The sequence below is a fragment of the Physcomitrium patens genome, chromosome 21 (genome assembly GCF_059467195.1).
Source record: "Physcomitrium patens ecotype Gransden chromosome 21, ASM5946719v1, whole genome shotgun sequence".
Taxonomy (NCBI): Eukaryota; Viridiplantae; Streptophyta; class Bryopsida; order Funariales; family Funariaceae; genus Physcomitrium; species Physcomitrium patens.
The window spans coordinates 13,322,065-13,336,022 of NC_143430.1; positions in this window are offsets into that span (position 1 = coordinate 13,322,065).

Below are 13,958 nucleotides of genomic sequence, written 5' to 3' on the forward strand. Positions count from 1 at the left end.
GCCTTGTTTTATAATAAATGTGCGTTTAGGACCTAATAATTACAAAGCCTCTGCCTTGGTAGATTCAGGAGCCTCATCTTGTTTTTTAGATGAAGAATTTGCTAGATGTCATAGAATATCATTAATACAAAAAACTAAACCTGTACACATAGAAGTCATAGATGGTCGTCCGTTGTCTTCTGGAGATGTAACTCACGAAACACTTCCTGTAGATGTAGTAATAAATGGTCATAGTAGTTGCGTAATTTTTAATATAATTAGATCTCCCTCTAATCCAGTAATTTTAGGCTTATCATGGTTAGAAAAGTATAATCCTCGAATAGATTGGATTTCTCGTAAACTTGATTTTCCTCAGAGCATTAGTAACGGTTCTATTAACCAAGTAAAAAACCATGAGTCTAGTATAGTAAAACTCACACCTATAGGTGCAAAAGCATTTATACACGCAGCAAAAGAAGGATCAACTTTTGCTATTTATGCTGCACCTATTTCTGAAAGCGTAAAGACTTTAAGTGGCATTCCAAGTCAATATCAAGATTATCAAGACGTTTTTGAGAAAAAGAATGCAGATATTCTTCCTGAGCATCGCCCATACGATTGTTCAATCGATCTCAAGGAAGGAACTCAGCCACCATTTGGACCAATTTACAGTTTATCGCAAGATGAGTTGGCTGAACTCAAGACATATATTGACGAGAATTTTGCAAAGAATTTCATACGCCATTCAAAATCTCCAGCAGGAGCTCCAATTTTATTCGTAAAGAAAAAGGATGGATCTTTACGAATGTGTGTTGACTATCGAGGACTCAACAAGATCACAATCAAGAACAGGTATCCATTACCTTTGATATCAGGACTCCTTGACCAGTTAAATCAAGCTAAGATCTATACAAAAATAGATCTAAGAGGAGCATATAATCTAGTACGGATCAAAGAAGGAGATGAATGGAAGACTGCGTTTCGAACCAGGTACGGGCATTTTGAATATAATGTCATGCCTTTTGGACTCACGAATGCACCAGCTGCTTTTCAACATCTCATGAATGATGTATTTAGTGAATTCTTAGACAATTTTGTCGTCTGCTACCTAGACGATATCCTGATTTATTCTAAGAATGTTGAAGAACATGAAATACATGTTCGTCAAGTATTACAAAAACTCAGAGATGCAGGATTGTACGCCAAGATGGAAAAGTGTGTATTTCACACTACTCAAGTTGACTTTTTAGGATACATCATTTCAAATGATGGTCTTATGATGGATTCTAAGAAAGTCCAAACAATCATGGATTGGAAGATTCCAAAGACTGTGAGAGATGTCCAATGTTTCTTGGGATTTGCCAATTACTATCGGATCTTCATCAAAGACTTCTCACGAGTTGCAGCTCCACTTACACGCTTGACTAGTAAAGATAAATTCCAATGGAATCAAGAAGCGGAAGCAGCATTTGAAGCCTTGAAGACATCGTTTGTCTCTGCACCAGTCTTATATCGTGTTGATTTTTCCAAGGCATTTTTTATGGAAACAGACGCATCGGATTTTGCCTTGGGTGCAGTTTTATCACAAATGGGAACAGATGACAAACTTCATCTGATAGCTTTTCATTCAAGAAAATTCTCAGCAGCCGAGATCAATTATGAGATCCACGATAAAGAACTTCTTGCAATCGTGGATTCCTTTCAAGAATGGCGTCATTATCTAGAAGGTGCTTCTAGTCCAGTCACTGTGTATACAGATCACAAGAACCTCGAGTATTTCATGTCAGCACGCGTGTTGAATCGTCGTCAAGCTCGTTGGAGTATGTCTTTGTCAAGATTCGACTTCATTATCACTTATCGGCCAGGAAAACAACAAGGTTTGTCCGATGCCCTGTCTAGACGTTCTTATTTTGCACCAAAAGAAGGAGATGCAGCTTTTGAGCAACAAAGAACGGTCCTCTTGAAACCAGAGCAATTTCATCTCCGAGCAGTGAAATCAACATTGACTGTTGATTCAACTTTTCTCAAGCAAATCCAGTCCAGTATGTCCTCAGACCCTCTTGTTCATGATATCGAGAATAATTCTTCCAAGTCTCATGATTCTTCTAAGTTCGAGTTCAAGAATAATCTATTATATTTTGAAGGACGCCTATATGTTCTAGAAGGAAAAGCACGTTTGCGTGTTCTTCAAGCACGTCATGACTTTCCAGCAGCAGGGCACTTTGGATATAATAAGACTCTGGAACTCATATCAAGAGATTTTTGGTGGCCACAAATGTGGAAGTCAGTCAAAGACTTTGTACAATCATAAAATATTTGTTCAAGATCAAAAATTCCTCGACATCGACCTTACGGACTTCTTCAGCCATTACCTATACCAGAACAACCATGGTCTTCTGTTTCTATGGATTTCATCACAGATCTTCCAAACTCAAGATCTTATGATTCTATATTTGTGATAGTAGATCGTTTCACCAAGATGGCACATTTTATGCCATGTACAAAATCTATCACAGGTGAAGAAACAGCTAAGCTTTTCATTGATAATATCTATCGCTATCATGGATTACCTAAAGATATCATATCGGATAGGGGAACTCAATTTGTGTCAAGATTCTGGAGGACTCTTTTCAAGATTTTAAAAGTGGACATAAAGCTATCTTCAGCTTTCCATCCTCAAACTGATGGACAAACAGAGCGCGTAAACCAAGTCTTGGAACAGTATTTAAGGTGTACCATCAACTACCAACAAGATGATTGGACAAACCTTCTGCCATTGGCAGAGTTTGCTTATAATAATACGGTACATTCTTCCACGCAACAAACACCTTTCTTTGCCAATTATGGCTATCATCCACGACTTGATACTTTTGATTTTTCAAAAGTTGATAATCCTGCAGCAGAAGATATGGCAAATCGGTTGTCAGAGTTACATGCAATAATGAAGGCGCAGTTGAAGAAAGCTCAAGAACGACAAAAGATAAATGTAGATGTATATCGTAAAGAGCAACCACAACTCAACGTGGGTGATAAGGTATGGCTACTTCGTCGCAATATCAAGACCACTCGACCGTGTGACAAATTGGACTATAGTAGGCTTGGCCCCTTTTCTGTTTCTGAACAGATCAACCCAGTTGCATATCGGTTACATCTACCGGAGTCAATGAAGATCCATCCTGTATTCCACGTGTCTCTTCTTGAACCATATAAGACAGTGGATATACAAGGAAGAAGACAAATGCCACCGCCTCCTATAGAAGTAGATAATAATGAAGAATTTGAGGTGGAAGAGATATTAGACTCAAGGCGGCGCCGAAATAAGCTGGAATATCTTGTTTATTGGTGCGGATATGATATTAGTGAGCGCACATGGGAGCCATCCAAGAATCTAGCAAATGCATCAGCTAAAGTCAAAGTTTTTCATCAACGACATCCATCAAAACCAAGATGAAAACCTCTCTTATAAAAGAGACAAGATTGAGGCAAGATAACATTCAATTTCCTATCCTTGTTTATAAATTCTTTACATTTTGTGACGCTAATTAGATGGAGAGCCAACAACCAGCGGATTCAACTCAAGAACCTTCGTTTGCTGACTTACCGGATGAGACATTACGATTGTCACAACCTTCAAGACGACGAAACCGAGATGAAGACCCTCAAGAACGACATGTTCTTCCTCGAACAGATGGTGAGATACAACGCGTTTGGTATCACGACCTTGGAAGAGATTCTCGATGTTTGGTGATATTATTGGAGATAGGAACGACTCCTGATGGTCTTTCAAATGTATTATTTGAAGGAAGTTATGAAGGCCTCAACAGTGATCAAATAACAGGGTGGTCTTCTCGCCCTGGAATGGGACACTATCGATGGCTAAGAGGACCCATCAACTATCTTCGAAGAGAACAAAGATCAGAGTATGTAGCAAATACAATTCGCCGCATATTAGATTTTCTCAATATATAATCACCGCTCCTCGTGGAACTCGTCCCTAGAAGGGGGGGTAATGTCACGGACATACATATAATTACCTATATGAATAGATAAAAGTATGTAAAAGTAGGTTAATTGTGTAATATCTTCTAGAGAAGCTTCTTAGAAGCTTCATAGACGCTGCTTTGACTTTATAGGAGTCTATAGTTGACTTTTAGGTTAGAAACTTGGTCAACAAGTTAGCCATGTGCCACGCATGTTGGAAGCTTAAAGAACAAGCTAACTACGTGGTCCATCCATAGAAAACTTGCCTTGCAAGCAAAGGCATGTGGCCTAGAAAGTCAACATATATTGGAGGTCTTATAGAACATCGCCACGTGGCTTCTAGTTAGATAGTATATATAGAGGCAAGAGTGAAGCCCTCTTCACTCTTGTCAACTCCTTTCTTGCTTCTAGTCTAGTTTCAAGGGTCTCTAGTTTTCTTGTATTTTGGCAATAGCCATTCCAGTTTCTTTCTTAATATACATATTTCTATTTTTTCCTATTTCTTTTTGAGAAAAGTCTCACTTACTCTTTAGCTTTCATCGAGTTCTTGTCCCTGACAATATGTCATTCAAAGCTAAATATACAAATATTCAAAAGAAAAAATTAATATTGATATATTTTTAAAAGAATAGTGTATTACAAATGAATTATAGTGAATAATAATACATGGTTTGTATAGAAAATAAAGCATTTTTTATAGCTAATAAATGAACTTAAGTTGAAAAGAATCCATTAAATAATTGCGGAGCTATGATTAATCTAATTTGGAATAGTATTGAAATAATTTTTTGAGTGAGGTATCCAATTACATATTAGTATTTTGTAGGACCTCTTTTGGCCTTAATAACTACTTCCATTATCTTATGCATACTTTCTATTAACTTTTGGTAAAAAATTGATTCAATATTATTCTATTTTCTAGCTATTCTTTTTCATAATTTCCAAACTTCTTTTGATTTTATCTTCCATGTATTGAGCTGGCATTTGAAGTGCCTCCAAAGATGTTCAATGGAATTGAGATGAAGAGACTGAGCACACCAATCCATTATATTAATTCCATAATAATCAAACCACTTCTATACTAGTTTTGAATTATGCTTGGGATCGTTATTTTGCTAAAAAATCATCTCGTTCTTAGAAATGCCAAATTCTTTAATACTAGAGAGCAAGTTTTTTTCAAGAATTTCTACAAATTACTTGACATCCATCCTCTCTCAATCTTTGTCATCTTTTCTATCCTATTCCATTCTATATAATCTCATATTATTATATTTCTACCTCCATGCTTAATTGTTTTTTGGATCTTCTTGTCAAGCGAGGACTAATCCTTTTGTTTCTACACCCACTTCTTGCCATCTGATCCAAATCTATTGATTTTGGTCTCATCTTACTAAATAATCCTCTTCCAATCCTCCACAATTCATTCTTTGTACTTTAGAGCAAAATCCAAGCATTGTTTTCAATGGCAGGTAGATAGTAGTGATTTTTTTTCTTCACTACGGCTTTCATATTCTATTTCTTGAGAATGTTTCAAATAGTTTAAATTGAAATATTATAATTAATAATATTGTTAAGATTTTTAGCAACCTCAATAGTATTTTCAGCCTTTCTAGTATTGATTTCACAAATGATTATTCTTTCATCTACTATAGTGAGCTTCTTTGGTCTACCTAATTTAAGGTTCTTCCTATCAAAAATGATCTTTTTTGCTAGCCTGGACATAGTAATTTTACTGCAATCAAGTTCAGAAGCAATTTGGCCATAAGTTTTTTGAAAATGAATAAAAATAAAGATGATGTTGTCTTGGAGAGAGTAAGGAATAGGTTTTATAGTTGTTTAAGGAATTATCAAGGATATAAGAATTTGACAAAGAAATATGTCAAGATTAAAGACAAAGAATGAGATTGATAGCAAAAGTAGTTTCAAAGATTCTTATTTATACTATAATGAAGGTTACAAAAGTCTATGGTACTTTCTATGGAAGTTTTTAGGAGTCTAAAGAAGCTTCTAGAAATCTAAAGAGGCTTCTACAAGCCTTTCGAACTTTCTAAAAAAATATAGAAGATTCTATAAGTATCTAAAAGATTCTAAAAATTTATAAAAGATTTTAGAAGGTCTTAAAATATAATAATTTAGAATATATCTATGCCAAAAATTGTGATTAAAAATGGTACTTTTATAGATGCTAGTAAGCATCAATGATGTCATTAGATTAGTAATAATATTTTTATAGTAAATTTGATGATGATAGAATGTTGTAATTTTGCGTAATTGATAAAATCCAAAAATTAGAAACTACACTCAAAAAATTGTTTCAATATTACTCCAAATTAGATTGATTATTGCTCTACAATTATCTAATGGATTCTTTTCAACTTAGGCTCATTTGGTAGTTATAAAAGAATACTTTATTTTCTATATAAACCACGTATTATTATTCACTATAATTTATTTGTAATATACTAATATTTTAAAGATATGTCAATATTGAAGTAATTTTTTGAGTCACTATATTTGTGAAGAAGAGGTGGAGACACAACAGATTGGTGAAGATGATGAAAATGAAGGCTATGGCTATATGCTAACTATTAATGGACTAAATATAAATAGTGAATATTCTTGTATATCCTTGATTTGTATAGTTGATATAATTATCTTTTAAAAGATAAGCTATAATTAATAGTTGTATTTTATAAACTTGCAACTTGTTTGAGCAATTAGTGGCAACCAAAGGCTCAACCTTTTTTTGAGATAAACTCTCTCTAGTACAATACAGTGGCTAAAAAGATATAATTCTCAAATAGATTTAACTTTTCAAAACCTTAATTTTTTTGTAATTTAATTGAGGATCCTACTATTTCAATAAAATTCTATAAGTAGAAAATGATCAAATCCTTATTAATAGATATAAGAACTATCATGTATACATCAAAAAAAGAGCCAACTTTTGTTATATATGCCACACCTATTTTTGATGAAGAAAAGTCTTCAAGTAATATTCTTATCTAATATTAAGATTATTAAGAAGTTTTTGAGAAGAAAAATATAGATATTCTTTTAGATTCATGAATGCACTAATTGCTTTTCAATATTTAATAAATGATGTCTTTTTGTAGAATAGATATTAGTTTGTTTTTGTAAGATATTAGTAAAATAAAATAATAGTCTATAGAATAGTCAGTTTAGGAGGACAGATGATTGATTCAGATATTAAAAGTCGTTATTATAGGATTACGGTTAGAATCTGGAAATTAGTAGCAATAATATAGAAGTTGTAGAAGTTTGTCGGGGGCCAGACTGTGATAGTTATGAGTCGGGGTTAAGCTTGGTGCTTCCTCTTTGTTTTTTTTGTTTTTTTTGTTGTTGAAGAATAATGGATAGTTTCTGAATACTGAGAAGTGAGTCTGTGGAATAAATCAGAGATTGATTTATGAGTTATTGATTATGTAATTGGAGTATTGAGTGATTGAATTATATGAAAAGTTATTGGAAGATTGATTATGGATGGAAGATTATGATTGTTGTTTATTGAGAGTTGTGTGTGTGTTTTGACAAAGGAAGTCTCTGATTACAGGAATTCTGTGAATTCAGATTGATTAGAGTGAAGTCTATTATTCCTGGTGTTGGATGGAATTTATTGAGTTTTGAGCGGTCTTTTGAGAGTGCAGGGTTGCACATTGTGGTTATCAGTTGATGAAGGAGTATTGTTACTGGGAGAAAGCATTGTAGTATTTCTTAGTATTTTAGTGGTTTGGAATATAGTTAATTGTGTTATCCTAACAAGTGAAATTCATGCGCTTAGTCTTTCCATGTGTTCGAATTCCCTTATACAGGTTTATTCTGGAAGGAATTGTAGAATAAATAAAACGACAATCACATTTTGGAGCCACTGTCGAGGATTGACAATAACATTGAGTGTTATGAATTAACTATTGGATGAGTAGATGGAAAATAGGAAACAAATTCAGTAGTATATAATGAAAGATTATAGTTATTAAGAATGAAAACATTGCAATAAAGAAAACACGCTAGTTGAAAGAAAGACAAGAGAGAGCGCAAGCAAGAGAATCGTTGCAAAACAAGCAAGAATTCAAGTTAAAAAGAAAGCATCGACAAAGTTGGATTAAGCTATGGTTGCATGCCTATTGGCATATCCGAGTATACTCAAAAGCTGATCGACATCAAATATTTTAGCAATATATACCATTAAGAAAATTGTTGAGAGCACTCGAAGGGAATTTTGTCACCAACCCAGCGTATCTCTTGAGCTTGTAAACTGTAAGTGGAAGAAACACAAAAGAATTGGGTACTCCATTGGGTACCTTCCCAATAGCAGAAACTACTGATTCTGTAAAAACAGGTTCCGTAGAATGGCATAAATTCCTTGCCAATAAGGACTAATTTAGCATATTTCAAAATCCATCATTTTTACCTCCAATTCAACTAATAAACTTATTTAGGGATAATAATAGTAAATTAAGGAGGTTAGAAAGTCTAAAAAAGATAATTGGAGAAGACAGTGGTAATTTTAATAAGAGATTAAGCAGCACATTGTCCTCTTCAATTGTGACGGGTAGTCCAGCGGTTCCAATAGCAGTACAAATGGGTGATGTGAGCGATTGCACAATGAGCGTGGTTCCATTACCTACTTTTAGGGCTTTTGGGGTGCGGATTTCGATCAACATTTGTCTCAATTTTTGACAGCATGTGCAGCTAATAATGGAAGAATCGAAGATAATTGGTTACGATGGTTGCCAATAACCTTAAAGGACACGGCATTTGAATGGTACAATTGCCAACTAGTGGGTCAATTTCGGAATTGGAAAGCATTGAATAATACATTTTTAACCCATTTTTGGCCAATAGGTTTTGAGGTTTGTCTTCGAGAGAGGTTAATGAACAACAAAATGATCCTAAGGGTGGCGATAGAATCGTATTATGGTCGGGTGGCTGATATACTAAGTAAGTGGCCAAATCACCAAATATCGGAGGCATTTATCTTATCCATATTAATCAATGGTTTGCAACCACTTAAGTTAAAAATGTTTGTGAAGGAAGCTCAACCTGTTACGGTGTTTGCATCCCTTAATAGAGCCAAGGTTTGGGAGGAATGCCATTATGATCAATTTTTAACTACGAGAGCTACGTTGATTCTAGTTCAAGGCAGTTATCAAAATCTGACTTGGAACGGATCAGTGGGTGCTTATCCACGGATGTTAGATACAAGGGCGAATTCCAAAGCCAATATTCAGAGGCCAGTTAATGTCACTCCATTGCAAGCTATACCACCAAACATGACAACAATGTATGCTCCCTATTTTTCGTATCAACAATAAGCATTAACTGCGATAGAGTTACTAATAATACCAACCTCAAAAGATTCCAATGAAGCCTTGTTGTTGAATTTGATGAAGAAAATGGAAGAAATGGCCGTCAATATGACCAAGGATAAGGAGAAGATGTAAAAGCCTATCAATACTAGGACCACCCTCACAAATGATGGATCAATGTATATTTTGCGGAGGAAAGTACTTAACAGCTAATTATTGGAATTTGCAAAGGCAACAACAATTCAGTAATCAAACCATGATCCCACCAACTCACTAGGACGTCAATTAAGTTCAATCAAAAAATACGTTTGGATGGAATAGAAATCGATCTAATCGATAAAATTGAACATTCAATAACTTTCAAAGTTCTAATTTTAATCAGAGGTCTGTATCAAATCCCAAGAACTACGGAAAAGAGCAATAGAGGTATCAGCAATATGATCCACCGGCGTCATCGAACCAAGTTTCCTCCATTCCAACGGGACAACCAAGATCATTTTCTAACCCTACATGGAACAAGTCTAGTAGGTATATATTGGTGGAGACACCCAATATGCCTGATGGGGGTGCAAGAAGACCACTTCGTTGTTTTTATTGCAAACAGATTGGCCATTATGCCAGTGAATGTCCCAATCCCAAAGCTAGTGACGATTATGCGCCAGTTTGTAGAAATTGCAAGCAGTCAGGGCATACTTATCACCAATATAATACTTCGTTCAATTTCAATAATCAAGATCAGCAGATCCAAAACCAAGGAAAAATGAAGGAGATAAATCAAGGTCCTAAAGATTCTCTAGTAAATCAGATGGAATGTATCCAAGCCGTTCTTAATAGGAGTCAGCAAAAAAGAAAATGACCAATTCAACATTTGGTTGATCTTGAAGCAAAGGGCCAATTTGACCCAATTATGGGGACATCCAATCTAGGTCGTGTTATAGGCCTCTTACCCAGTATGAGACCTGACTCGGTTGGGCTACCCAATGAGGTACCGATTACGGAGGCTTCGGATCCATTTCAAGCTGTTCCGTTCTCTACATAGTTTTGAGAAACGTCTTTTCTATTGAAAGATCCTCTAGGAGGCGTGAATTCCAAGGAAGCTCCGTCTACTGTTCTAATTCTGAGTCCAGGGCGGAAGAATATCTTACCTCAAGGAGTTAAACTCCAACCAATGAAAAGAAAGAGGGCATTGGGCATTACCTTAAATATGGAATCCTATGACATATTGAAGGATCTGGATACTATTCGGCCTTCTATTTCTATGAAGCAACTTCTAGCGGTTGCACCAAAGTGTTGTTCTACATTAAATTCATCGTTAACATGGCATAAGCAATGTAATAAAGAAGTTTGTGAAGTCAGTTTGAACCTTGACCCAAATGCACCAACCATCGATGTTTTAATTGATGGTGTTATGATCTCGGGTGTTTAGGTGGATGGTGGTTCCAATGTCAATTTAATGAATGCTGATACAATGGATGCTTTAGATTTGGAATACTTAGTACCCACGACATTGATATTATGGATGACAAATCATAGCCAGGTTAAACCAATGGATATTTTACAGAGTGTTCAAACTATAATTGCTGGTATTGCATATGGAATTGACTACATTGTCTTTTGGCTACAACGTTTGACTTTATCATATTTAATTTTATTGGGACAACCTTGGCTTTATCAAGCGAAGGCCAAGAACGATTATGATCGGGGTATTTTGATAATTGGCAAGGGCGGAGACAAAATGGTATTAAAAATGTACCTAGTATGCTATCTCAGGGAGTTTCAATTGCCAGCATCTGAATTGACGTCAAACAATGAGCTTAGCTCTGATGACGACGTAGTCATACCGATTACGGAGGCATCCGTGGATGCAACACAATACCCTAGAGTGGTATACCAATGTAGAAGTCCAGAGGAGTACTTGATATATCCGATAGATTTAGAAAACTCTGAGTATGTTAATATTGATTGGATGACCAAGTATGATGTGCACCATATCAGTGCTCAAGACATAGGATTCAATACTTCACACATGTCGGATGTATCAACTGATTTTCAACCAACATGGGAGTTGAAACAGAACATCGCCATTGCACTTTTATGTCAAACTATTAACTTGGCGAGTACAATAGAACCTCGGACAATTAAGGTCTACAAAGGTATTAAGGATCAGGAGTTGACCTGTTGGACAGAATTTTTCTTGTAGCATAAGTCCGCTTTTGCTTGAACTTATGCTAATTTAAAGGATATTCTCCCTGATGTCTGTGAGCATCGTGTCATTTTAGAGGAGAACGCTAAACCAGTACGGCAAAGAAAATATCGCCTTAATTCTAAATATTCTCTCATGGTGAAGGAAGAATTAGACAAGCTTCTTGCGGTTGGTTTTAATTACCCAGTACCGAATAGCGAGTGGATTTCTCCAATCATGATGGTGCCGAAAAAGAATGAAAAAATCCGCATTTGTCAGGATTTTCGAAAACTTAATGCGGCCACCAAGAAGGATTACTTTCCGTTGCCTTTCACAGATAGTATTTTAGACGTCATAGTGAGTCACGAATGTTATTCGTTCCTCGATGGATTTTTTGGATATAATCAAGTTCAAATTACAATGAAAGACCAGCTTAAGATGACCTTTACTACGGATTGGGGCACATTTGCTTATCGCATGATACCTTTTGGATTATGTAACGTCCTAACCATGTTTCAGAGAGTGATGACTCAAGCCTTCCAAGACTATCTCTGGTTATTTTTGGAGATCTTTTTAGATGACTTTTGTACATTCAGTACAAAACATGATCATCTTAATTATCTAGGTAAATGTTTGGCTCAATGTGTTAAGTTTGGAATATCATTGAACTTGAAGAAGTATCATTTTGGTGTTCCATCCGGTAAATTATTGGGACATATCGTCTCCAACCATGGTATTGCTACGGATCCTGACAAAGTGCAGCATATAATGAACTTGCCCCAACCAGAGACGGTCTTCGGTGTTCGTGGGTTTGTGGGCCATGTCAGTTATTATCGAAGATTCATTCGTTTGTTTGCAGTTATTTGTCAACCTTTAACGAACATATTAAAGAAACCTCCGTCAGATAGGACTAGTCCCATCTGGACTATGGAGTGTACCATGACCTTTGAAGCATTGAAATCAAAATTGGTCTCTGCACCAATATTGGTGGCTCCTCGTTGGATGGAGCCCTTTCATGTGTACGTTGATGCATCCAATGTGACTATTGGATCGGTGTTAAGTCAGAAGGATGACAAAGATTTGGATCATCTTATCTATTATGCCAATCGGCAATTGGTGGCTGCCAAACGCAATTACACTACTACTGAACGAGAAGCGTTGAGTATGATATACTCGGTTCAGAAATTTTAGCACTATTTGCTTGGATATCCATTTGTTTTTTATGTGGATCATGATGCCATCAAATACATGATTAATACATCTCAATTGAGTGGATGCAATGTCCGATGGGTCTTACTATTACAAGAGTTTAATTTTACCATTATCGTATGACCTGGGAAGGAACATGCCAATGTTGATCATTTATCCCGGTTGTCTAATATTCTTGGCAACGAGCCTGTCCCGAATGCTATTCCCAATGCCAAATTATTTGTGGTGGATGTGATTTTCCTCGAGTATAGTAAAATCATTCAGTTTCTGACCTTCCACACCTTTCTGCCGACTTTCACCGAGAAGCTTAAGAAGCAACTCATTCTGAAGAGTGCCCCGTACACAATAATTCGCAATGCTTTGTATAAACATGTAAAGATGGTATTTTACATCGATATATCTTTCCAAGTGAAGTACAGTCGATCCTCGAAGGTTGCCATTTGGATAATTGTGGTGGTCATTTTGCGAGAGATAGTACCGCTCGTAAGGCTTTAATGGTCGAATATTGGTGGCCCACAATGTTTTCTGATGTGGACCAATTTATTTGTCATTGTGATCCCTATCAACAAATTGGTCGACTCACGGGCACTTTTGCGATGCCGTTAGTTCCAATCTTAGCACAGGCACCGTTCAAAAAATGGGGTATTGATTTTGTTGGTCCCATTGCACTAGCGTCAAAACTTAGCCAGAATCGATATATTTTAGTTGCCACGGACTATGTAACAAAATAGGCAGAGGTTATTGGTACGTGCCATAATAATGCCAGTACAGTACCTATGTTTCTATATGAAAATATTATAACTCGATTTGGGTGTCCAAAGGAATTGATTAGCGATCGCAGCACCCATTTCCTAAATGCTACCATAGCTGCCTTGATGAACGCATATGAGATTAAGCATCAAAAAACCACTTCATATCATCGTCTTGCTAATAGGCAAACGAAAAAGATCAATGAAATTTTGTGCAAGGTCTTGACTAAGACAGTTTTGGGGGTGAGTATCGATTGGGAGACCAAACTCTTTGCGGCTTTGTGGGCATATCACACCACATATAAAGTAACTATTAACTCTACTCTGTTTCAACTAGTTTACGATCAAGAGGCAATTTTATCCATGGAGTTGGAGGTTCAAAGTTTATGGATTGTCTTGGATGAACGACTTAGTGACAAAGAATTATTACATTCTCAATTGGCAAAATTGGAAGAATTGGATGAAATACGGACTACAGTTCTTTTTTACATAGAAGCAACTCAAAAACGGAGGAAGAGTTACTATAAT